This window comes from Megalopta genalis, chromosome 1 (genome assembly GCF_051020955.1).
Source record: "Megalopta genalis isolate 19385.01 chromosome 1, iyMegGena1_principal, whole genome shotgun sequence".
NCBI classification, from domain to species: domain Eukaryota; kingdom Metazoa; phylum Arthropoda; class Insecta; order Hymenoptera; family Halictidae; genus Megalopta; species Megalopta genalis.
This window is the reverse complement of record NC_135013.1, coordinates 3,722,477-3,748,309: the sequence shown is the minus strand read 5'-3', so window position 1 is coordinate 3,748,309 and position 25,833 is coordinate 3,722,477. Positions and strand designations below refer to the sequence as shown.

Below are 25,833 nucleotides of genomic sequence, written 5' to 3'. Positions count from 1 at the left end.
TGAAACAAGAAAATAAAATAAAATAAAATGAATTAAAGTAGAATAAAATGGATAAAATAAAATAATAAAATGGATAAAATAAAATAATAAAATGAAATAAAATGAAATAAAATGAAATAAAATAAAAAAATAAAATAAAATAAAATAAAATAAAATAAAAAAAAATAAAAAAAAATAAAATAAAATAAAATAAAATAAAATAAAATAAAATAAAATAAAATAAAATAAAATAAAATAAAATAAAATAAAATAAAATAAAATAAAATAAAATAAAATAAAATAAAATAAAATAAAATAAAATAAAATAAAATAAAATAAAATAAAATAAAATAAAATAAAATAAAATAAAATAAAATAAAATAAAATAAAATAAAATAAAATAAAATAATATAAAATAAAAATAAAATAAAATAAAATAAAATAATATAAAATAAAAATAAAATAAAATAAAACAAAATAAATTGAACTAAAGCAGAATAAAATAGATAAAATGAAACAAGAAAATCGAATGAAATAAAACGAACTAAAGCAGAATAAAATAGATAAAATGAAACAAGAAAATCGAATGAAATAAAACGAACTAAAGCAGAATAAAATAGATAAAATGAAACAAGAAAATCGAATGAAATAAAACGAACTAAAGTAGAATAAAATAGATTAGTTCGTTTTATTTCATTCGATTTTCTTGTTTCATTTTAAGTAGAATAAAATAGATAAAATGAAACAAGAAAATCGAATGAAATAAAATTAAAACTAAAGTGGAACAGAATAAAATGCAATAAATAAAATACGCAACTAAACCACCAGACTGCGCAATAAAATTTGCAGTGCCGTGCGATAAACTGTGCAATAAAAAACTTGTCCTCTCAGAGAAAATGTTCAGAATTCTGTGGCACTGTTAACGAAGCTAACAACAACAAGTGTTATCGCGCGAAAATACCAGCGATACGAAAAGTCATTCGACAAAGTCGGTTGTCCGGTTCGAGCACAACTATGTACTCGTCCAGGGATTTCACGGGGTTGCGAACAGTTTTGGCGCGAGCGTGCGTCGTTGGTTACACGAATTTCCGCGAAGTGTCGGGTTACAGAATCGATTTCGTGCTCGGCGAAATCGCGTTTGCGTTCCGGCTCGTCGATTCGGTCGCCGGCGAGAAAAAATTCCTGCGATTTCGGTGAAACGCTGGCCGCCGCCGCCGCCGCCGCCGGCGACTGCGGCGACGGTGTCCCTGTTTCGGGATCGAGTTACGCTATCGTCCGATTTTTTTTCTCTCGCGCAGAAAAGCGCGCTCCGCGGACGCAATATCCTGCGACGCGCGTAAATCTCCTCACGTGCTCGACGCGTGAGTCAACCGACGGCGGCGCGTTACCACGAAAATAATTCCACTCGCCGAGATGTACGGGGGTTGGTTCGCGTTCTTCCCGCGTACACTCCCGTTCATAAGTCACCGGACGCTTACGCGGCCCCGGACGATGTTTCTCGTATTTTCGAAAATCGTCGGACCATAGAGAAAAACCTCGTTGAACATTTATTTATGAAATTAAAATTTCATAAATTCATGGCATTCATAAGTATTAATATTTTTATCGATAATAATGTAAGATGACTGAGAAATGATTAAATTAATCGATAAAATAACAAACATGCTTATTTATCTTTTATTTTTGTTTATTTTATGTATCTATATATATTTTATATAATATTTAATATATATTTATTTTATATATAATTTTATATATTATTTTATATATTTTACATAATATTTAATATATATTTATTTTATATATAATTTTATATATTATTTTATATATTTTATATAATATTTAATATATATTTATTTTATATATAATTTTATATATTATTTTATATATTTATATATATATTTTATATATTATTTTATATATTTAGGAAGTTTTCTTTCTCAGAGGAAAGTTTATTTCAAAGTTAATTACATTAACGCTGTAATTATTAATAGATAAATAATAAATTACATTAATTACATTGTAACAAGCATATATGCAATATTATACACAGAGCGTTCCATAATTACGTTAAAATACGAAAAGAAGTGATTCGTCAGGTCATTTGAAGTAACTTTTTCCTTTACAGAAATTTTCTCCGAGGCATCGTTCGCGAGTTATTAACGAAAGACGCTTGACCAATGAGAAGCGAGCGCGGTTGGCGCGAGGCGGTCGAGCCAGCGAGCGCTCGAAACCCAGTTCCGCTGATTGGCTCGGCCGCCTTGCGTCAGCCGCGCTCGCCTCTCATTGGTCAGTGTATTTTTATCAATAACTCGCGTAAACGAAGGCTCGTAGAACATTTTCGCTAAGGAAAAAGTTACTTCAAATGACCTCAGGAATCTGGGCGTTGACATAATTATGGGACACTCTGCATAATATATAATATGACGTATGCGCTTGTTACAGTCAATGTTATAATAAATAAATAATAAATTATATTAACCTCGACAAGCACGATAATGTAATATTATATATAACATTAACTTTGAAATAAACTTTTCTCTGTGGAGATGCGACGAATTACAACAGCAACTCTGTGTGACGATCTGCAAGAAACAAAATGATCTAGAGGATCTACGAAATACCAGATGCATGTACCAGAGTATGACGCGATCCAACGATTTCGTATATTACGACGGACGATGTTTAAATGTCCGGATTTTTGTGCGAAGAGAAACTGGTACTCGCCAAAAGACGCGGAGAGAGAGAGAGAGAGAGAGAGAGAGAGAGAGAGAGAGAGAGAGAGCGTCGATCAGTGTGTGTCTCTTGCTTTCAAACATTACACCCACACACTCTTTCCGAGAAAACTCTCTAAATTCCGTAATATATTTATAGCGAAGCAGAGGGATTACGTCTAATTGTTGCCAGCTTGCATACACAAACATCTTCATTGCGAATTCAAGTTCAACCATTTCGCGGTTGCCAAAACAAACAGACTCGATTTTCTTTTTCTGCAGCATTGTGTATGCATGTGTTTACCGCGAAGCTGAATTGCGGAGATCTTCGCGAGTCGGCCGATTAACATTTATACGTCGTTTGCGTATATTTTTAACGTCGCAAATATATTAATTGCAAATATATTCTAATTAAAATAGAAATATGTATAAATTATTACGTAAGAAGGAACCTGGTTTAAAGCATTAATAAATAAAGAAATAAATGAATGGATAAATAAATAAATGAATAAATAAATGAACACATAAATAAATAAATAAACAAATAAATGAAGGAATAAATGAATGAATAAATGAATGAATAAATAAATGAATAAATAAATGAATAAATAAATAAATAAACAAATAAATGAAGGAATAAATGAATGAGTAAATGAATGAATAAATGAATGAATAAACAAACAAATGAATAAATAAATGAATAAATAAATATATAAAGAAATGCATAAACAATAAATGAATAAATGAATAAATAAATATATAAATAAATAAATAAATGAATAAATAAATAAACATGTATAAATTATTTTGATCGTCGATAAAAGATTGACTCGCAATGCACGTTTCACGTTTGCAAATGCCATTAACCTAGAACATTCGCAGTGAGATAGCAGATCATCTTGACTCGATTTTACCGATTTGATTCGCACAATCGAATTTTATTACGTCGGATAACAAAGAGTGTTAAGGTAAAAAAAAATGGCTCGTTTAATCCACCATGAAATCGTGAACCAGTTCCCGTGCAATATTTAATTTCCAATTTAATTACAGTCGCGAACATATCGATTTCCAATGGTTCGTTACGTTTGCACAACGATTTTCATAAACAACGCCGATAGCAACGCGCGCGTCATGTAGAGCGCTAACAATTTCGCAAATGACTAAATTGTGGCACATTTGTAACGCACGGAAAACGAACGCGATACGATCGGCACAATAATTCAACGAACGGGAAAATAAATGTAGCTTGTATACATATTGTAAATTAGGCGCGACGCGGTTTCAGGAAAAACGCTAATTGCACGGAAAATACCGAAAATTGTTCGAACGTTCTAACATTTTTTTTTCTTCTAAAAATAGCAACGTCCAATTATTTGTATTCGATTGTCACAGATAAATCGTACAGATTATCCAAAATCGTGAATTAGTTGATTTATTTATTCATTTGTTTATTTATTTATTCATATCTTTATATATTTATTTATTTATTCATATCTTTACATATTTATTTATTTATTCATTCCTTTATATATTTATTCATTTATTTATGCATTTGTTTATTCACTTCTTTATTTATTTATTCATTTGTTTATTCATTTCTTTATGTATATATTTACTTATTCATTCATTTATTTATTCATTTCTTTATTCGTTCTTATTTAATATTTATCGTCGAATAATGCAAAATAGGAGCAACGGGAAATCGAGATCTCGATTTAAAAAAATTCCGCGTGCGTTTTCTGTTCGACTCGGCCCACACTGGCGCAGTTTACGCGACGTCTTCATTTCGATTCGACTACATTAAGTATAAAGAAGGTCGACCGAAAAATTGATCAAAGAAGTGTTTTAACAGGCTGAATGAGCAAACAAATGAGTTCATGATATTACGTAAGGACTTGAAAGAAACGAGCATGCGAAACCCGAAGACTATTTTGTCCACGTTAGAACGTTCCCCGTCATAAAAAAGCCCGACATGTGTTCGTGTAACTGGTTAAGCCGACATCCTAGCTAATAATGGCTACTAGTATTTCAAAGACAAGACAGAAATGTTTGTCACGTGTCAGGCGAATTGCCTTAACGCGATGCGGTTAGGCCGCCCATTCACTTACCATGGCTACTCGGTTTTTTGCGATCGCTACGCGATACAGCGATCGTTAATCCACGATTCCACCGCTTTCGAACGCTCGCAATTTGAGAATAAATTTGAGAATAAGTTTGAAATAAATTTAAAGTAAATTTGAGATCAATTCGAGAACTTTGAGAATAAATTTGAGTACTTTCAGAATAAATTTGAGTATTTTCAGAATTTTTAGAATAGATTTGAGAATTTTTAGAATTCTCAGAATAAATTTGAGAGTTTTCAGAACTTTCAGAATAAATTCGAGTATTTTCAGAATTTTCAGAATAAATTTGAGAATTTTCAGAATAAATTTGTGTATTTTTTCAGAATTTTTAGAATAGATTTGAGAATTTTTAGAATTCTCAGAATAAATTTGAGAGTTTTCAGAACTTTCAGAATAAATTCGAGTATTTTCAGAATTTTCAGAATAAATTTGAGAACTTTGAGAATAAATTTAAGAATTTCCAGAATAATATTAATTTTTGAATTAAACCACTGTACAGTGGTTAAATTGCGTAATCTAAATGATATTTAACTTATTAATAAATAATAATAACAATTAAAACTCATAGTTTTCGCAATCGGCAAATATCTTTCTCCTCAACTGGGCCGTGAATTTTGTCGGCATACTAAACTTACAGCCATGTAAAACGGTATTACATGTACATATTGCTGCAACATCATTGTAAGACCTTATCAGTAAAATAGATGGACTGATTTTTCGTGATTCAGCTATTTTACGATTTCTTATTGAGACGATAAGAGCGATGATATTAAACAAACGAGACACATCGAGTGCTCGATAGTCAAAAAAAAAAAAAATTCAATTCTGTTCTCTTAGAAACTGTGACAAAATATTCTGCGAAAAGACCATTTTCAGACCCTTAAGCTTTCTCGCTTAATTAAACGAAGATCATTTATTTTATTCATTAGAATCATAGTATTTTACAGAGCAACCGATTCCGGCGTTGTCATAATGATTTCTTTTGTTTGACGCCGGTATAATAGCTTGGAAATTTTAGATTTTAAAAAAAATTTCGAAGATCGCGGTAATATAAATTCCTAAAATTAAGATATGTCATCCAAGAATTTCCGTACTTAATTCTTAGTTAAATAAGCACGATGCTATAGTTAGTTCGCTGCCTTTTAACACCCAAGAAATACAAGATGTCCCAAAAATGTCTCGCAATCCGTAAATGGCGGGTTCCTCGGATCATTTGAAGCAACTTCTTCCTTTACAAAAATGTTCTCCGAGGCACCGTTAACGAGTTATTAACGAAAAACAGTGACCAATAAGAATCGAGTACGGCTGACGCGAGGCGGCCCAGCCAACCAGCGCGCGAAACCCAGTTCTGCTCATTGACTCGGTCGCCTCGCGCCAGCCGAGCTCGCCTCTCATTGGTCACTGTTTTTCGTTAATAACTCGTTAACGGTGCCTCGGAGAAAATTTTTGTAAAGGAAAAAGTTGCTTCAAATGACCCGAGGAACCCGCCACTTTCGGATTGCAAGACATTTTTGGGCACCCTGTATAATTCAAATGTTATTTCAGTTTTTTAAAATGGCACCAAAATGGTATCACGAGTGGCATACAACAGATAGTTTTTGCATGGCACCAGCGTGACGTCGACATGTTCGAATAGAATTCGTGAACCTTGCGCCGCCGGCACACCGATGCACAGGCGTCCCCGGCGTATCGGTCAGAAGACAGGAAATGATAAAGCGAATGTTACAACTATGCTCTCTGTTCCGTATCGTCGTCCAGGGATATAGCCGTTATTATACGTTTCTATTGTGACGAGGGAATCTACGTTCCAGCTATTAATAGATATAAGTGGCGTGGTGCAGCGTTGATTGCTGCTGGTACAGGGACGACGACGGAATCTCGAAACAACAGAAAGCCCGGCGTCATCCGAACTGGAATAATAACAAACGTAAATAGAACACCGCCACCGTCTGTCCCCGACAATTTGCGATAAAAACGGGCGGACCTATTTATTTGTATTCTCGCTCGTAAACAGCGATACGCGGCCGAACGCGGCGCCGCGAGAGATCGATCCAATTAGTTTTTGAGAACGATCGAACGGAAATTATTTCACTTTTCGAAGGACGCGGCGCCTCGAGCCAATTATTTGGATACAGCGGAACGTGAACGTTTAATTGTTACGAACGAATTATTATTATGTAATGCAAATATAAAATATAAATATTATAATATATTATTATTATTATTGAGTACATTTTATTTTGTTATTATATTATATTATTATTGAGTAAATTATATTATATTATAATATTTATATTTTATATTTACATTATATTATAATATATGTATAATATAAATATAATATGAATATTATAATATAATATTATATTATTATTATTATTGAGTAAATTATATTACAATTATATTATATTTATGTATTATATTTTACATTATATTTATATTATACTATAATATTTATATTTTATTTATATATATATATTAAATATTATATTATTATATTATATTATAATATAATATAATATAAATATCATAATATGATATAATATAATAATATAATATTTAATATAAATAAATATATAATATTATATATAATATATAATCATAACATAATTCTCTCAATTTATTTAGTTCGTTTAACTCGGTGAAACAGGAGGCAAAAATTTGTGTCGAAATAAATTGAACGAAATAGCCGGAAACCGAGATTCTACCATTGCAGATAAAAGCTGAACGGCTCCAACGTCTACGTTAGAGGTCTCCGGTTTATATCAATACGTTCGTTTGTCTTCTTCGCAATTATTCCACGCAGTCGTGACTCTCTACCCCGTTGTAATCGCACTTCGGCGTTGCTCTGTTACAATCGCGTCGCAATGCCCATCGTATTACGATGCTGCTGGTAACAGATATGTAAGTCTTGCCAATGTCCAACGAGAGGGACAGCGAGCAGCAAGAGACGAAGACAGAGAAGCGTAGCGACCAGCCAGTAAAACGTATAGAAAACGAAGACCATCGTTCTTTAGAATCGCGTCGCCGCGACCCGGAGATCGACTTAACCATCCTAAATATGACAACGTTGCGACCCAGATTTGATGGACAAATGTTTTGCTAATTTTCAGTCTTTAATGTTGTTTTGTAATTTTCAATTTTTGATAGGTTTTGTTGTTTTCAATTTTTAAGGGTATTTGTAATTTTCATTTTTTGATACATTTCTGAAATTTGCAATTTTTGATTCGTTTGATAATTTTCAATTTTCAATGCTTTCTGTAATTTTCTGTTCTTGATACCTTTTGTGGTTTTCAATTTTTAATGCTTTCTGTAATTTTCAATTGTTAATACCTTTTGTAGTTTTCAATTATTTGATTCCTTCTGCAGTTTTCAATTATCTAATACTTCTTGTAGTTTTTGACTATTTTGACTTTTTGTAATTTTCAGTTATCTAATACTTTTTGTAATTTTCAATTATCTAATAATACATTTTGTCATTTTTAATGTTTAATATCTTCTGTTATTTTCAATTTTTAATGTTTCCTGTAATTTTCAAGTTTTAATTCGTTCTGTAATTTTCAGTTTTTAATACCTTCTGTAGTTTACAATTATTTAGTACATTTTGCAATTTTCTATTGTCTATTACTTTTTCTAATTATCAATTTTCAGTGCTCTCCATAATTTTCAATTTTTAATACCTTCTGTAATTTTCAATTTTTAATACCTTCTGTAATTTTCAATTTTTAATACCTTCTGTAATTTTCAATTATTTAATACTTCCTGTAATTTTCAGTTAACTAATACTTTTTGTAATTGTCAATTATCGAATACATTTTGTAATTTTCAGTTAACCAATACTTTTCGTAATTGTCAATTATCTAATGCATTTTGTAATTTTCAATTATCTAATACTTTTCGTAATTTACAATTCCTAACGGCTTCCCTAATTTTCAATATTTAATATCGCCCGTAATATTTTCATTTTGTAACGCTTGCGCAACCGCAGGCTGCCGATGTTTAAAATGATTTATGTGCTCGAGCAGGAAAGATTACAATTAAAAGCGGAGTAGTCTTCCTTTGGTTTAAATTGACCCGAACAGTGCACAAGGGTTAATACGTCGATAAGCACGCTAATTTAAAGATAAATTTGTTATAAAACGGTTCAATGTTCCTCCCGTATCTTTTCCTTGTATCTAATGTATCTGTCCACATAAATATTATTTGCGGCTGCTAAATGTTCCACAAAAGTCCGACGATAAACGTTGGAACAAGACGAATGACAACGGGACTAGCATAAATAAACGACCAGCCAGCCATCTCCGCACGTACCTCGATGAAATCTCAATAATGCAGCTAATGCTCGGTGCTGGCGCTTTTCACGATTTGTTTATCAACATTTACGACATAATTAATGGAAACCCTTGCATACATAAATATTTATGTAGAGAAACATTAATGTACGAAAATATTTATGTACAAAAATATGTATGTACGGATACAAAAATTTATGTAGAGAAATATTTATGTACAGAAATATTTATATACAGATATATTCATGTACAAAAATATATACGTACAGAAATATTTATGTACAAAAATATATATGGTGTCCCAAAAATGTCTCGCAATCCGAAAGTGGCTGGTTCCTGAGGTCATTTGAAGCAACTTTTTCCTTTACAAAAATTTTCTCCGAGGCACCGTTAACGAGTTATTAACGAAAAACAATGACCAATGGAGAGGCGAACTCGGCTGGCGCGAGGCGACCGAGCCAATGACGCCTCGCGTCAGCCGTCCTCGATTCTGATTGGTCACTGTTTTTCGTTAATAACTCGTAAACGAAGCCTCGGAGAAAATTTTCGCAAAGGAAAAAGTTGCTTCAAATGACCCCGGAACCTCCCATTTCCGGATTGCGAGACATTTTTGGGACACCCTGTATATGTACAGATATATTCATGTATAGAAAAATTTATGTATAGAAACATTTATGTACAGAAAAATGTACCTACAGAGATAATGCATAAACGCAGCACGTAAATAATCTAAAACTTCCCTCAACGTTCAATAAAGACAAAAAATGCTTCTCTCAAAATTCAATAAAATAAAAAATACTTTTCCCTAAATTCTGCAAGCCGAAAGAGACAAGACACACGATCGTTTCTGCGGCGGCCAGACGGGAGAGCGCAGAAACGGAGCGACGTCGACGGCTTTGAAAATCAGCGTGCCGCTGTCGCTGCCGCTGCCGCTGCCGCAGCCGACGAGTGAATTATCCGGAGTTACACAATACCGAAATGACTTTGGCCAATTATCCCGGTGGCGGCCTTGGGACGTGTTATCGCCGCGATAACGCCAGCTGAAACTCCGCTTTAATGTTTTGATACAGTTAGAACCGCAGTCCATGGGGAAGTGACCTCGAGATGCTTGACAAAACAGGATAAGAGGCCGGTGATAATCCAATTCGGTAGTATATATATATACATACATGTATATACATGTATATGTATACGTATAATATATATATAACCTTGTCTCGCTCTTATTCCCGCGCGGGAGAGCCTCGATTATCGCGGCGCTAACAATTGTTCTCGAGTGTTTTGGGTACCGGTAAAACGAATTCATCGAAATAATTCGTGATAACGTGCCGGGCGCGATCGTTAAATGTCCCTTCGCCGAACAAGCTGCTGAAAACACCTGAATTGAACCAACACGGCCGAAGAAACCGGAGGAGATTGCATTTTTCGTGATCAACGATTTCATTTTTCTGTATATTTATATATAATGCATATTATATAATTTTATATGATTTTATATCATTTTAAATCATTTTATATAATTTTATATCACTTTATATCGGTTCGTATCATTTTATATACTTTTATATAATTTTATTTCACTTTAAATCATTTTATATAATTTTATACTATTTTATATTTCTCTATATCACTTTTTATACAGTTTTATATCATTTTATATCACTTTAAATCGGTTTGTATCATACTTTTATGTATAATGCTATGTATAATGCTTTTATGTAATTTTATTTCACTATAAATTATTTTTTATATAATTTTATATATAATTTTATATCATTCTATGTCGTTTTATATCATTTTATATCATTCTATATAATTTTATATCATTTTATATAATTTTATATCACTTTAAATTATTTTATACTATTTTATATCTCTTTATACCGGTTTGTATTATTTTTTATACTTTTGTATAATTTTATTTTACTCTAGATCATTTTATATCATTTCATTTTATATTGTTTTATATCATTTTATATCAATTTATGTCATTTTATATAATTTTATATCATTCTATACACTTCTATATAATTTTGTATCACGTTACATAAATTTATAATTTTGGTACAGAGCTACGTTGTTCAATCAACAGACAAATTCTCAACGTTTTCTCTCGTTTATTGTTCCCTAGTACAGTATTTAAGTTTTTATTTACAGCCTATATTATTCGTACAAGAGCGTCTACGTTTATACATGCTTAAGGCTCGATACGTACGCGCGCACGTTTATTTAATAAATATTTGCAGGCTTCCACGATTGGTTCTCCGATTAACGCGGCAGCGTTAACGGTTCGATTGTTAATTACGTTGCTATTTTCGTCGCAGACTCTGCAAGATCATGATGGTGAACGCGACAACGGTTTACGGTATCGGTATACACACTTCAAATCTTTCTCGAGTGTTAATCGAGAAACTGAACCGAAATCTTTGCGATAATACGATTACACGAAACGAAAGCTTATTACGATTGCTTGACAATGATGCTGCGAAATAGACGGAACATCGACCATGTTCGACAAAATTGTTCCAACGCGTACGATTCGAGTATGGAAGAAATGATAAATCGAAGATGTAGCTGAAAGATAGAATTGTTTTGCAAAAAATGAAGGAAAATTTTAAAATAAATTCTGCAAGAAATTCTGTACTAAATTCTAAAAGAAATTCTAACAGAAATTCTAAAAGAAGTCCTAAAGGAAATTCTAACAGAAATTCTAAAACAAATTCTGAAGAAAATTTTAAAACAAATTCTAAAAGAAATTTGCAAAGAAATTCTAACAGAAATTCTAAAAGAAATTCTAACAGAAATTCTAAAGGAAACTTTAGAAGAAATTCTAAAACAAATTCTGAAGAAATTTTAAAAATAAATTCTCTAAAACAAATCCTGAAAGAAATTTTAAAGGCAATTCTAAAACGAATTCTAAAGGAAATTTTAGAAGAAATTTTAAAACAAATTCTCTGAAAGAAATTCTAAAACAAATTCTAAAGGAAATTTTAAAACAAATTCTAAAAGAAATTTGCAAAGAAATTCTAATAGAAATTCTAAAAGAAATTCTAACAGAAATTCTAAAGGAAACTTTAGAAGAAATTCTAAAACAAATTCTGAAAGAAATTCTAAAACAAATTCTAAAGCAAATTCTGAAGAAAATTTTAAAACAAATTCTAAAAGAAATTTGCAAAGAAATTCTAATAGAAATTCTAAAAGAAATTCTAACAGAAATTCTAAAAGAAATTCTAACAAAAAAATTCTAAAAGAAATTCTAATAGAAATTCTAAAAGAAATTCTAAAGGAAACTTTTTAGAAGAAATTCTAAAACAAATTCTGAAGAAAATTTAAAAATAAATTCTCTAAAACAAATTCTGAAAGAAATTTTAAAGGCAATTCTAAAACGAATTCTAAAAGAAATTTTAGAAGAAATTTTAAAACAAATTCTCTGAAAGAAATTCTAAAACAAATTCTAAAACAAATTCTAAAACAAATTCTAAAGGAAATTTTAAAACAAATTCTAAAACAAATTCGCAAAGAAATTCTAACAGAAATTCTAAAAGAAACTCTGTAATTTTTTTTTTAAGAAAAATTGTAAAACAAATTCTGAAAAAAATACTAAAAGAAATTCTAAAAGAAATTCTATTTCTAACAGAAATATAAAAAAAATTCTAAAAAAATTCTAGCAAATTCGAAAAGAAATTCTGAAAGAAATTTCATATCTAATCGAGGAGGCTCTATTCTAAAAAAATTCTAACAAATTCTAAAAGAAATTCTGAAAGAAATTTCATATCTAATCGAGGAGGCTCTATCCTGCCAGCAAAGTCGAGTCCTTCAATCAAAGTCAGCAATTAAAAAAGAAAAACGGACGGACAGAAATATCTTATCGTACACTTTAAACAGCTTAACGTTCGTGGAACTCGGGTATTATAAATACTCGTTAGAAACTTCTGAAGTAGATCGCACGGAACGGTGACTCTGAAGTAGGATTGCGATGGTCAGGACGCCGCCTGAGCTCAGACAATGAAAATGTCTGCGATCAGCACCGACACCAGGAGTCCCGGCTCGAGTTTACCGAAATGTGTACACGGCGCCGATTAAATTTCGTCGACGTTCGCGGATCCGGAACATTTATTTTCGAGCTTCGTCACGAACGCCGTGCCGCGCGGCCTCGCCGTCCAAATGTTCCGTCAGATTCGACTCGTCGAAAGAGAACAAATTTGATACGTTGTGTAATTTATATTTGTTACATATTATTATATTTATAATGATATATATTAAATAATATATGAGTAGATAATATGTAATATGTAAATATAATATGATAAATAAATTAATGAATCAATACAATGTAAATATATATAATATATATTATATGTATATATAATATTATATTTATTAAAAATAATTAACTGCACAATTTTAGAGACGATGATTCTAATATTTTAGTTATTCTTTTGATTTGCATCTTCTTCAAATTTCTGCATAATTTTCACTAAATTTCTAATCATTTTTAATAATCAAAATGCACAGTCTATTTGTTATGTGGACGATATTGAATTGACATAATATTGTATTGAATTTATCGAAAATTGTATTGAATATTGTATTGAATATTGTATTGAATATTGTATTGAATATTGTATTAAATATTGTATTTATTATTGTATTGAATATTGTATTTATTATTGTATTGAGGATTGTATTGAGTATTGTATTGAATATTGTATTAAATATTGTATTAATTATTGTATTGAATTATTGTATTCAATTATTGTATTGAATATTGTATTGAATTATTGTATTCAATATTGTATTGAATATTGTATTGATTATTGTATTGAATATTGTATTCAATTATTATACTGAATATTGTATTCAATTATTATACTGAATATTGTATTCAATTATTATATTGAATATTGTATTGATTACTACATCGAAAATTGTATCGATTATTGTATCGAATATTGTATCAATTAAACAATATATATTATATTATCCTGTTCATTTATGCCAATAAAGTGTCGCCCAATTAGAATCGCCGTATGACCCTAACAATGTCCCATGATTAAAATTCTCTAAAATGCCAGAAAATATCGCAAAAAAACTGCTCGTTCTCTTTAATTATTTCAAAACGAAACGACAAATAACTACTGTTCATAAATCGAGGAACAGAAGATTCGAGAAACAATCGGCTAACTATCTCGCATATTAAATTCGAACAAGTTTTAAATTTAGAACTGTTTTTTAACGCGGAGAAAACATTTCCGCGAGATTCCTGCCGCGCGTTTCAGGCAAAAAGTTTCGTTGTTTGCCGTATTTACCGTTCGCTTGATGAATTGCACTCGGGCGGGGGAACACGTGCGGGAAAAAATTGCGCACTGCGTACGGCGGCGAACGGACGACTAATTTCGCGTGCGGAAAATCCGATACGGTCGAAAACATGACTGTCGAACGAAACGACTGAAAATGATGAACAAAAAAAATCCTTCGATCTTCGATTCCCGTCTGTATAATTTTCGCCGTTGTTTGCGAGGTATCGATGGTGCACTTTTGAAGACGGAAGATCGAGTTTCGTGTAACAGACTGCGCAAGGGTGATGATTTGGAATTTAGCATATAGATTAAATCGCAAACTGCGACAGAGCACTGGATCAAACTTTAAAATGCTCGTGAGACGAGAATTTGTGAAAAGAAATGGTATTTTTCTATTTTAATAAAATTGGGGGAAAATGATTGGGGCGGTTTCTGATATTTATTATTATATATTTATATTTATATATAACATATTATTAATATTATATTATACATAATATTATAGAAACAGCTCGTTAATTTCTGTTGATTCCCGGTTAATTAAAGTTCCGCCGTTGAAATGCTCGCGGGACGAGAATTCACGACCGTGATCCTGCCTTCCGACCTCTGAAAAAAATCTCGTGAAAAAATGAATCCCGTGGTTTCCGACCTTGCGGATCGAACACTCCGGCCTATGCATCCATGAATACAGAGAACCGCCTGCGAAATAACTCGAGCCGTTTCGCGAGCCGCTGTGCCGAGGGGTGGGGACGACATACGAGTTTCGTTGGTCCGGTCTTCGCGCAAGGGTCTCTCATCTCCTCTTCCACTGTATCCGCTAGACCTTTCCGTGTGCGGACACAAAGAGAGCGAGAGAGAGAGAAAGAGAGCGAGACAGAGAGAGAGCGAGAGAGAGAGAAAGAGAGCGAGAGAGGGCTAGAGAGAGAGAGAGAGAGCGAGAGAGGGCTAGAGAGAGAGAGTGAGAGAGAGAGTGAGAGAGAGAGCGAGAGAGGGCTAGAGAGAGAGTGAGAGAGAGGCAGCGCGAAACAGAAAGAGCGAGAGAAAGAGAGCGAGAGAGTGCTAGAGAGAGACAGCGCGAGAGAGAGCGAGAGCGAAAGAGAGAGAGAGAGAGCGAGAGAGTGCGAGAGAGAGATATCAAGAGAGAGAGAGCGAGAGAGTGCGAGAGAGAGATATCAAGAGAGAACGAGAGAGAGCGAGAGAGAGAGCACGAGAGAGAACGAGAGAGAGAGCAAGAGAGAACGAGAGAGAGCGAGAGAGAAAGAGCGCGAGAGTGCGAGAGAGAGCGAGAGAGTGCGAGAGAGAGATATCAAGAGAGAACGAGAGAGAGCGAGGGAGACAGCGAGAGCGAGAGAGAGAGGGAGCATCCAAATGCGCGCGCGCGCACACACACGAACACGCGCACCGAATCGGTCGCAATCGCGCTACCACACACGTGACGGCTTGCGGTTAGCATACACACAAACACACACACGTACACATGCCGACGCATTCTGCGGCGCGCGAAAGTTCTCTGGTGTTGCGCGTTGGATAGGTCGGGGCAGCGTGACGAATGAATCGATGCACGTGCGACGTGCGGAGCGAACCGCTTTTATACCGGCCGAACCCTTTTCGTCCTGGCCTGCTCCGGACGATCCTCCGAACGGACTCGGCTCCGTTGTGCTGCGCCGCAAATAAACCGCGTTTTCGCTTTCGATAGTCACGTAATTGGTAGTCGTCGGCGTAACGCGTATCCGTACGCGACGTTTGCGACAAATATATATTGTTACTAAATATATATTGAATGTATATAATTGTATCATTAATTACGTTGTCGATGATATTATTATATATACTATATGATTATAGTATCAATTATATTATGATGTATAATGTACTATTATAGTGTTGATTATATTATGATATATAATGTATGATATATAGTATATAATTATAGTATTAATTATATTGTGCTATATAATATATGATTATAGTATTAATTATATTATGGTATATAATATATGATTATAGTATTGATTATATTGTGGTATATAATATATGATTATAGTATTGATTATATTATGATATATAATACATAATTATAGTATTAATTATGTTATGATATATAATATACAATTATAGTTTCAATTATATTGTGATATATAATTACAGTATTAATTATATTACGATATATAATACGTGATTATCGTATCAATTATATGATACATTATTATGGTATTAATTATATTATGATATATAATACACCATTATAGTATTAATTATATTATAAATTACATTATTGTATATAATATGTAATTATGAACAAAAACCATCTTCTTTGTATCTTCGGTTTTCCAGTTATTACATTATGCAGTTAAAAAGGAATGTAGAATCGATCGCGAGATTAGAATTTTTGTTACGAAATGATAACAATTATCGACGATCCTTTGAAAATCGGAGCCGAAAGTTCTAAAATCACCGATTGTCCGATTCTTTTCTCCCTCTCTATTTGATCGCGCAAACAAATTTTAGAAGGATCCGCGACGCGTTCGAAATGCTACGTTCGAAACGCGCGTGACTATTAAAGTTTAAAAGTGACATCATTCGTATATCTTCCGTACTATCGAGGCTCGTACCGTACACGCGTCCCGAGATTCCGAGGTTCCAACATCTAAAAGTCAAAGATATTCCGGCGTTATCCGGAAGATACGGCGGCAAGCCATCATTCTGCACTCGATACGGCACCGTTTATAGCGATGATCCGAGCCCACGATCTTGAAAACAATGTGGACCGCGAGCGAATCGGTGCTTTTTTCTTTCTTTCATTTTCGCTCGACGATCGGGAGATTTCGTAATTCAATTTCAGTTCTTGGAACGGATCGACTGATCCGCCATTTTCATAAAAATGTCCAGCGTCCGTTTTATAAAAATGTCCAATATCCATTTTATAAAAATGATCATTTTGTAAACATGAACAATATCCATTTTATAAAAATGATCATTTTGTAAAAATGTCCAATGTCAATTTTAAAAGAATATCCAATGTGCATTCTATAGAAGTGACAATTTCGTAAAAATGTCCAATCTCCATTTTATAAAAATGCCCAATTTCTATTTAAAAAAAATGTCGAACGTCTATTTTGTAGAAATGACAATTGTAAAAATGTCCATTTTATAACAATGTCCAATGTCCATTTTATAAAAATGTCCAATCTCCATTTTATAGAAACGTCCAATTTCCATTTTATAGAAACGTCCAATTTCCATTTTACAAAAATATTCAACATCCATTTTGTAAAAATATCCAGTGTCCATTCTATAAAAATGTCCAGTGTCCATTTGATAAAAACGATCAATCTCCATTCTATAAAAATGTCCAATATCCATTTTATAAAAATGTCCAATGTCTATTTTATAAGAATGATCAATCTCCATTCTATAAAAATGTCCAATCTCCACTTTATAGAAACGTCCAATTTCCATTTTACAAAAATATTCAACATTCATTTTTTAAAAATATCCAATGTCCATTCTATAGAAACGTCTAATGTTCATTTTATAGAAATGTCCAACGTCCATTCTATAAAAAAGCCCAACGTCCATTCTATAAAAAAGCCGAACGACCGTTTCATAAAACGAAGTTTCCCCAAGTAGTTTACAAAAGCGAACTTTCCTGGCTAGAAAACGTGTCTTCACGACTTTTATGAAACAACGCCAGCGTTGATATCCGATAAGATAGGTCAGGGTTAGGTTACGTACTGTCCAATTTCGAGGCATTGCAATTTAATCGAATTACGTTCGTAGCGACTCCTGGCTCCGCCGGTGACCCCCGTGGCATTCGAGACGCGTTAATAACCCGCGCGCCCGTAGACTCGCAGAAACGCTTGAATGCTCGCACTCGGAATCGTCTATGAAACGGGACGATTGCGTCTTCGTGCCGGAGAGAGTAATTAAGAGAAAGCCTCGCGCGTATCGTTGCTTCGTCGCGCTTTGGCGAACGACTCGAGAGACGGCGTAGAATCGAGCACGTGAAACGACTACTTTCGGTTACGATGTACAGTATTTCTCGACGTGTAGGAGACGTGCATGTAGCCGTTTAATTGGCACCGCTGACCGTGGCCCGGTTTCAACTATGACGATCGTTTGACGTTTGAACAATGTCAGCCTTCAGCTTGTAACGCGTTTTACTTGCCGGGATTCTTTCAATTAAGAAACGCCAAATGCGCACCTGGATCCGCGACGGCCTTCAATCGCGGCTTTCGACAGTTTTCTGAAACCGTTTCTTTCGAAGCAAATTTTATTCGAATAATATATCGAATGAATTCTTCGACTTTCAAGCAACCCCCGCATTTCCGTCAATAATCCCGCGAGAGAACAGGGTCGCTTCGAAGAGCCGTAACTTTGCGAACAAAAATCGCAGCCGGGTTGCTTTTTTTTTAAATTAAAGGGGAAGGATGAAAGTTCGTTCGACCGTGAATGGCGTCTTCGAAGAAAATTTTACGAAGTCCGTGCATTTTGTCGAACTTGGTCACTCTCGATGTGACGAACATTTTCAATACGGCGAGCACGAGCTCGCATTTAAATGGTTACAGGGGCGAGGGTGCGTCGAACTTAAAATCCAGGAAGACTGTCCGAAAGTAGAGGTTTCGAGCTTTAATTTAAAAGAAGAGTCATCACTCTGCGACGATTTCTCGCGGAGTTGTCGTCGGTCAAAGTCAGCCGACTTTTGTCCGAAATTTTTCTACGCTACAAGCTTTTCGGACGGCGTACATATTTTATAAAAGTGTTGTACGTTAACAAGGTAGCCTGAAAATCAAACGATACGGTGTGATTAATAAACTGCGGATTTGTATGCACGGCAAAAATTGTCCAAGTCGATCGAAAGAATTTCTTTCTCTCCGCGGAAAGTGACATCGACGCGAATTAAGATGAATCAGGTGCTGTACACTCGAAGCGTCGAGTTTTATAGCTATCGCAGTATTAGAGCGACGAACAAGAGATTCCAGGCTGATGGACACACTTTGTATTCCGGAAGCGACGCCTAAAAGAATTTTTATCGAGCTCGTGGAAGATGAGAAACAAAGTTTCTGTCGGCGTTTCTTTTCAGTTTCTATCTGCCGATTTGATACTCGCGTCATCGGAACATTTCTATCGACGAAAGAAACTTTGAGATTGACCTGTAACCCTTCGCTTTTTTATTTCAGACAAGCAGAATCGCAGCAATTATGGACATCGATTCATATTTGAGAGTATGCAGTGGCACTGATTTTAAATTTTATGATATTGTATAATATAATAGAATGGAATACAATATAATATAATATAATATAATGTAATGTAGTGTAATGCAATGTAATTGTAATGTAATAGTGATATAATTGTAACGTAATGGTAATGTAACTGTAATGTAATTGTAATGTAACTGTAATGTAATTGTAATGTAAATGTAATTGTAATGTAAATGCAATTGTAATGAAAATGCAATTGTAATGTAAATGTAATTGTAATGTAAATGTAATTGTAATGTAAATGTGATTGTAATGTAAATGTAAATGTAATGTAAATGTAAATGTAATTGTAATGTAAATGTAATTGTAATGTAAATGTAAATGTAATTGTAACGTAAATGTAATTGTAACGTAAATGTAATTGTAACGTAAATGTAATTGTAACGTAAATGTAATTGTAACGTAAATTTAATTGTAATGTAAATGTAATTGCAATGTAAATGTAATTGCAATGTACTATAATGTAATATAAGAAACTTAGAAATTGATCTGTAACCCTTTGCTTTCTTATTCCAAACAAACAGAATGTCAGCAATCATGAACACCCGCGTCTCAACCATTGTTAAAAGCGTCTTACGTTTGATAGTATGCAGCGCCACTAATTATAAATTTCATAGTACAAGGCTGTCGTTACAGCAATGCAAATTTGTGTTACAGGATGCCATGTTGTAAAAAGGCTACCAGTACCGCAAAGTTGCAGAACCGCGAAGCCTCGAGCCGCAACAAAACCAAACATCATCAAAATTCCCATAACAAAAAAGAACAAAAAGCACCTTCGAACCGAAGTAAAAAGTATCATCGATCCCCGACGATCATATCCGTCGCGATATCTTTCGCTCTGGCCGTTCTCCGGTTTCACGAAGGCGCGTGGACTTCCATGACCCCCTCGTCGTTCACCGAGCAGACCGATCTTTCAGCCGACGATGCTGTAGCGGCGCGATGTTCGCGTAACGCGAAGGACTCGAGACTTTCGACCCGGCAGGCAAGACCGGGCCGGGCCTGGCCACGTCACGTCGCGGCACGCGTCGGTGGAAAGGGGTTGGCGGCGCGGCGTTTCGAACGGGACGGGAAAGGGAGCTTTCGGATCGATACCGCGCGCGATGTAGCCGGCCGCGTCGGAGGATGCCGGGCTACCCTCCCGCGACTCTGCCCCTTGGCCTCGGACACGTTCAAGGTCGCAGGACGAAACAAAGTTAGGCGAACAGCGCGCACGCGCACGCCCGGCCTCCCTCCGCCCCTTTCTCGTCCCGCCGTCGCCGCCGCCGTCACCCTCCCGCGGGGATGGATCCGACGTGTGCCGCGAGCAGCTACGAGTCAGGAATACTCGTTGCTAAGCGAGCTCCCCCGTGAAACCCGGCTGTTCGGCTATTTCAGAGGCTGGCCGCGCGCCGCGGATGCCCGCCGAATCTCTCGGCCGGGGAATCAGCGCGATCTCTACACCGGCGGTGCTGTGCCCATACCACGCAAACCGATGCACCGGTCGCGGATACGGTCTGCCCGATTATCTGCACGCGATCGGTGCAGCTACCCGAACGGCAGCTTCTCCGTTGCAACTCGAAAGCGTCGCTTTTGCTTTTGAAACGACTGTTTCTGACGTTGAAATCCGCGGAGATCGTTCGTTCTCGGGGAACTGCTGGCGGTACGGATATACAGGGTGTCCCGTAATTATGTCAACACCCGGAAGAGTTTATGTGTGAAGAGTTTATATAATATTATATAATAATATAATACTATATAATATTCTCAAAGAATTTATATATTATATATTCGTCTCGGTGTATTAAAACATTAGTAAACGATAAAGACCCGTTGTCCAGTTATTGCGCGTGCAGTCCCAAGATTATTGTGCGAGCGGGAAGATTCCTGAGCGAGCCGATTCCTGAGCTCATTTGAAGCAACTTTTTCCTTTGCGAAAATGCAACCCGAGGCTTCGTTCACGAGTTATTGACGAAAAGCGTAGGCCAACCGGAGAGCGAGCGCGGCCGGCGCCCCGCCCAGCGCCGCGTCGCGTCGGCCGTTCGGCGCAGCGGCGTGGACGCGTGGGCGGGGCGTCAGCCGTGCGCGATCCCTAATTGGTCAGTGTTTTTCGTTAATAACTCGTAAACGAAGCCTCGTAGAACATTTTCGCTGAGGAGAAAGTTACTGCAAATTACCTCAGGAATCCATTATTTGCAGATGTTCACGTATATATTTATATAACACCCTGTACAATGTATTGTAGCAGAAACGTCTAGCAATCGACGATGGAGTTCGCTGTTTCCGTTGAACTTAGGGCCAATGACGTTCGACAGACGTCGCAGTTGTTTAAGTAAAAACGTCGAAGTTGAAGTTGACGTTAAGAGAGCAGTGTCGCACGGCATCATTTAATCGCCGGTAGGTAGAATGTTAACGAAAAGTTTCTGTTTCCCGGAGTGTCGGCCAAGCAAAAAACCGTTCTTGAATATGAATGGCGATTTAACTTGCTAATTCGCGCGTAGCCGAGCGACACAATAAACACACGCGCGCCGCCACCGTAGCGCCGAATGTTGCGGACAGAAATCGCGTCGTCTCCGCGAAGCGTACAATTATTTCAGACGGTTATTGTGTCCCGTCGAAGAACGCGGAATCGTCGGGCGCGACGACGAACCGCGGTCACGCGACGCGCTGGCTCGCGTTCCGTTCGATCTTCCGCAGTGAAACGAGCACCGACGCGTTTCGAAACGTAACGCGGCAGCCACGGACTTCGGAATTAAAGGTGGACAGACAAGTAAATATTCATAATAAATAGCATGGAACACTCGGTGAACGCGTGATCTGCGCTCAGCATATTCAAACCAGGTTTTAACGTTAATCAGTGGACTGGAGGATTTTTATGCGTTTCTGTCAAAAATGAAGATATAAGGCTGAATTATAAAATTCCGAGGACCATGGGAACAATTTAATCATATCGTTACGCTGTTGTTTGTTGCTTGTTCAAATTATTGGAGAAAACGATTTATTATTGTTATTTCACAATAATAATTTTATTTCACAATTAATAATAAAAATTATTATTATATAATAATTTTATATTATTAATTATAATATACATTATATTATAATGTATATCTGAAAACAATTTATTATTATTATTTCACGAGAATAATTTTATTTCACAATTGAAAGATAATATTTTGTATAACCGTCTTGCAAAATTTTTAGTTTTTTATAATGATCCGCCGTCTAATAATCGCTATGTTTCGTATTTCGAAAGAGGATAATTGCAATACAGGATAGATAATAGAGATAAATTTTATATTCGCATTAACAACAACAAATGAATTTGCTAAGATTTCTCGTTAATCGATTAAACGCGTATTTTATTTGGCGATTCGACAACGCGTTTGCAATATTTCCTACAATTTCTTTATTAACGCTAAATCTACCATCATCGGTCTCACATTTTTTATTCTCAAATCGTTAAAATTACGGAGATCGTTAATTTAAAGAGAAAACCATCGCTTCGATTTCTTTATTCGAGAGAGAAAAAAGCGTCCAGTGACATAATTCAAGTGCATACTAAGCACACCGAATTCTGTAAAAATGATCTATTTCCAAAGAACAATATATTTATAAACGACGATATAAATTTAGGATGATTCGGAAATCGGCTGCTTCGAAGCCACGCAGCCCTGTCCAAAACGAACGAACAATAAAAAAGATCACAGTAAATAATAAGCCACATGTTCAATCCGCAATATTACCGAATAAATAATTCATTATGTGCATATTCTTCAAAACTGACATTTGTCCGCGTTTTGTACGAAAACCTACCACCGTGCGCGTCGTCCGATTCGCCATAGAGAGTTGCTCGCCGAACGAGAAGCAACGCGGCGCGCCACGCATTGTCCTGAAATAGTGAATCAACGAATTGGCAAGCGGCGAGCGGTTCCCGGTGCTCGGGCAGGCCGAGTCGGCCCGTGCGCCGCGCTCGGGCGGTGTCGGCTCGGCGACCGCGTCGCGGAGCCGACGTTTCGGCGGTCCTCGCCAACGTCGTTCGCATCGCACCGGCGCGGCGCAGCGCGATCCGCGTCCTGCCTCACTGCGAGCCTGCGTGAGCACTCGAATATCCGGAGCCCCGGTCAACAGCCCCGAATCCGCCCCTCGCAGCCCCGAGCGACCGCAGCCGCCGCCCGTTCCTCTCCGACGAGCCCCGCCGACGTGGCTCGTTACTGCGAAACCCGAATCCCTTTTGCCTCGGTTCCACCTCTCCCCCCGCTCCCCCACTCCTCGCGCCGCCGGCCCCGCCGATACCATCGCGCACGCACGGCGCTACGTACAATGGGCGAAAGTCAAAAGGCCGACGTACACAAAATTCACGGATTATATCGGCTTAAAATACCGGCGAATCGACCGCGGATTTCACGCGCTTATGGCAAAAATGTTGCATGCGTAGAAAATTGTTAATAAAGAAGACCAATGTCACAACGTTGTCACACTATGTTCAATAGAACTTTATTAAAAGAAACGATTCATTTTCATCTAATTTCCGCTCTTTTTACAATCTCCACAGGAAATTTAACGAAACATTGAATTAGCTTTAATTCCGTCTTAAGGTCACGCGAAGGTCACGTTGCTGCAGGTCATTGGATTCGTCTTGATCTCAGCTATCGCGCCACGATGACAGAAACGCGTGTTCCGATTGAGAAGATCATCGATGACCTTGAAATCTCGAGAAACACGAGACTGAGAACGAAACTGTTTGCACGACGAGGCGCGTCCCTTCGAACCGTACAATCGGATCCTTTGGCAGTTTTGCGTATCGTCCACGACGGCGGGGATATTTTGTTTCGTAGCAGCTTCGGCGGAACGCTCTCTGTACATCTGCGCGCCTATTGGCCGGACGCGGCGTCCGCCATTTTCAAACGATCTCGTTTCACAGGCGACGTCACACGTGGCCGGTTATCTTCGCCTCACTGGATTCTGGGATTTCCTGCACACGTACTATGGCGGCGTGTAGTATACAGAGAGAACGACCGTATATATATATGTATATAGTACACAGTGTGTACATACGCCGTGTATACTATAGACGGCCTAAGCACCGAGCCAACAGAGAATCGTAAATCATCACGCCCCCTCTTTCCTTCGCGACACACCGCGTCCAATCGAGCAGACTTTGTCCTCTCTCGCCTTCGTCCTGCTTCGTCCCGCTCCGCTTCGTCGCCTCTCGGGCTCGCTCGCGGCCCGCCACTGTCATTTTCTTTCATTATTTCTTAATCGGGCGCGCTCTCGTTCCTTTCGATTGCTCTTCTTCTTTCCCCTCTCCCCTCCCTAGCGAGGATGCGCGATCCTCCCCCGTTCACCCTTCGGGCGTGGTTCCATCGGCACCCACGCGCCATCGGAAATAAAATAGTGTATTCCAATATTTTTATAGTTTGTTCAATGAAATCATTTTATGCAATTAATTTAAGATGTAAATTGTTATTATGTTGAACTTCGAAGATTTATAGTTTTGTTTAACTCGAAATATTTACGTATTTACTTATTTTTATTTGTATGTAATAATGTATGTAATATATATGTTTATTTATTTGTATATAATAATTTACATAATATATAATGTGTATATTTATTTATATATAATAATATATATAATATATAATATGTTTATTTATTTGTGTATAATAATATACGTAATATATAATGTGTATATTTATTTATATATAATAATATACATAATATATAATATGTTTATTTATTTGTGTATAATAATATACGTAATATATAATATGTTTATTTATTTATATATAATAATATACATAATATATAATATGTATATCTATTTGTATGTAATAGTATATGTAATATAAATAATATATAATATGTATATTTATTTGTATATAATAATATACATAATATACATATAATACGTATATTTATTTGTATATATAATAATATACATAATATATATATATATATATATATATATATATGTATATATTTCTATATGTATATATTTCTATATATTAACATCATGCCTGATAAAAAAAAATAAATTATAAATTCATTAATGAAATTATTTTCTAATATCATATTTATACAATTCAATGAAAACATTAAATATCCAGGATATTTTAAATATCCTCGAACTTCTATTATAAATTGCATAATTTATAATCGATTAATCGAACGAATAAAAC

General features: G+C 35.6%; 1 protein-coding gene across 2 annotated transcripts in view; it reads right to left on the bottom strand.

Moving 5' to 3' along the window:
* The window catches only part of LOC117223578 (uncharacterized), a 157,806-nt gene that overhangs the window by 23,797 nt on the left and 108,176 nt on the right, over nucleotides 1–25,833 (bottom strand). The gene's annotated exons all lie outside the window — the stretch shown is intronic.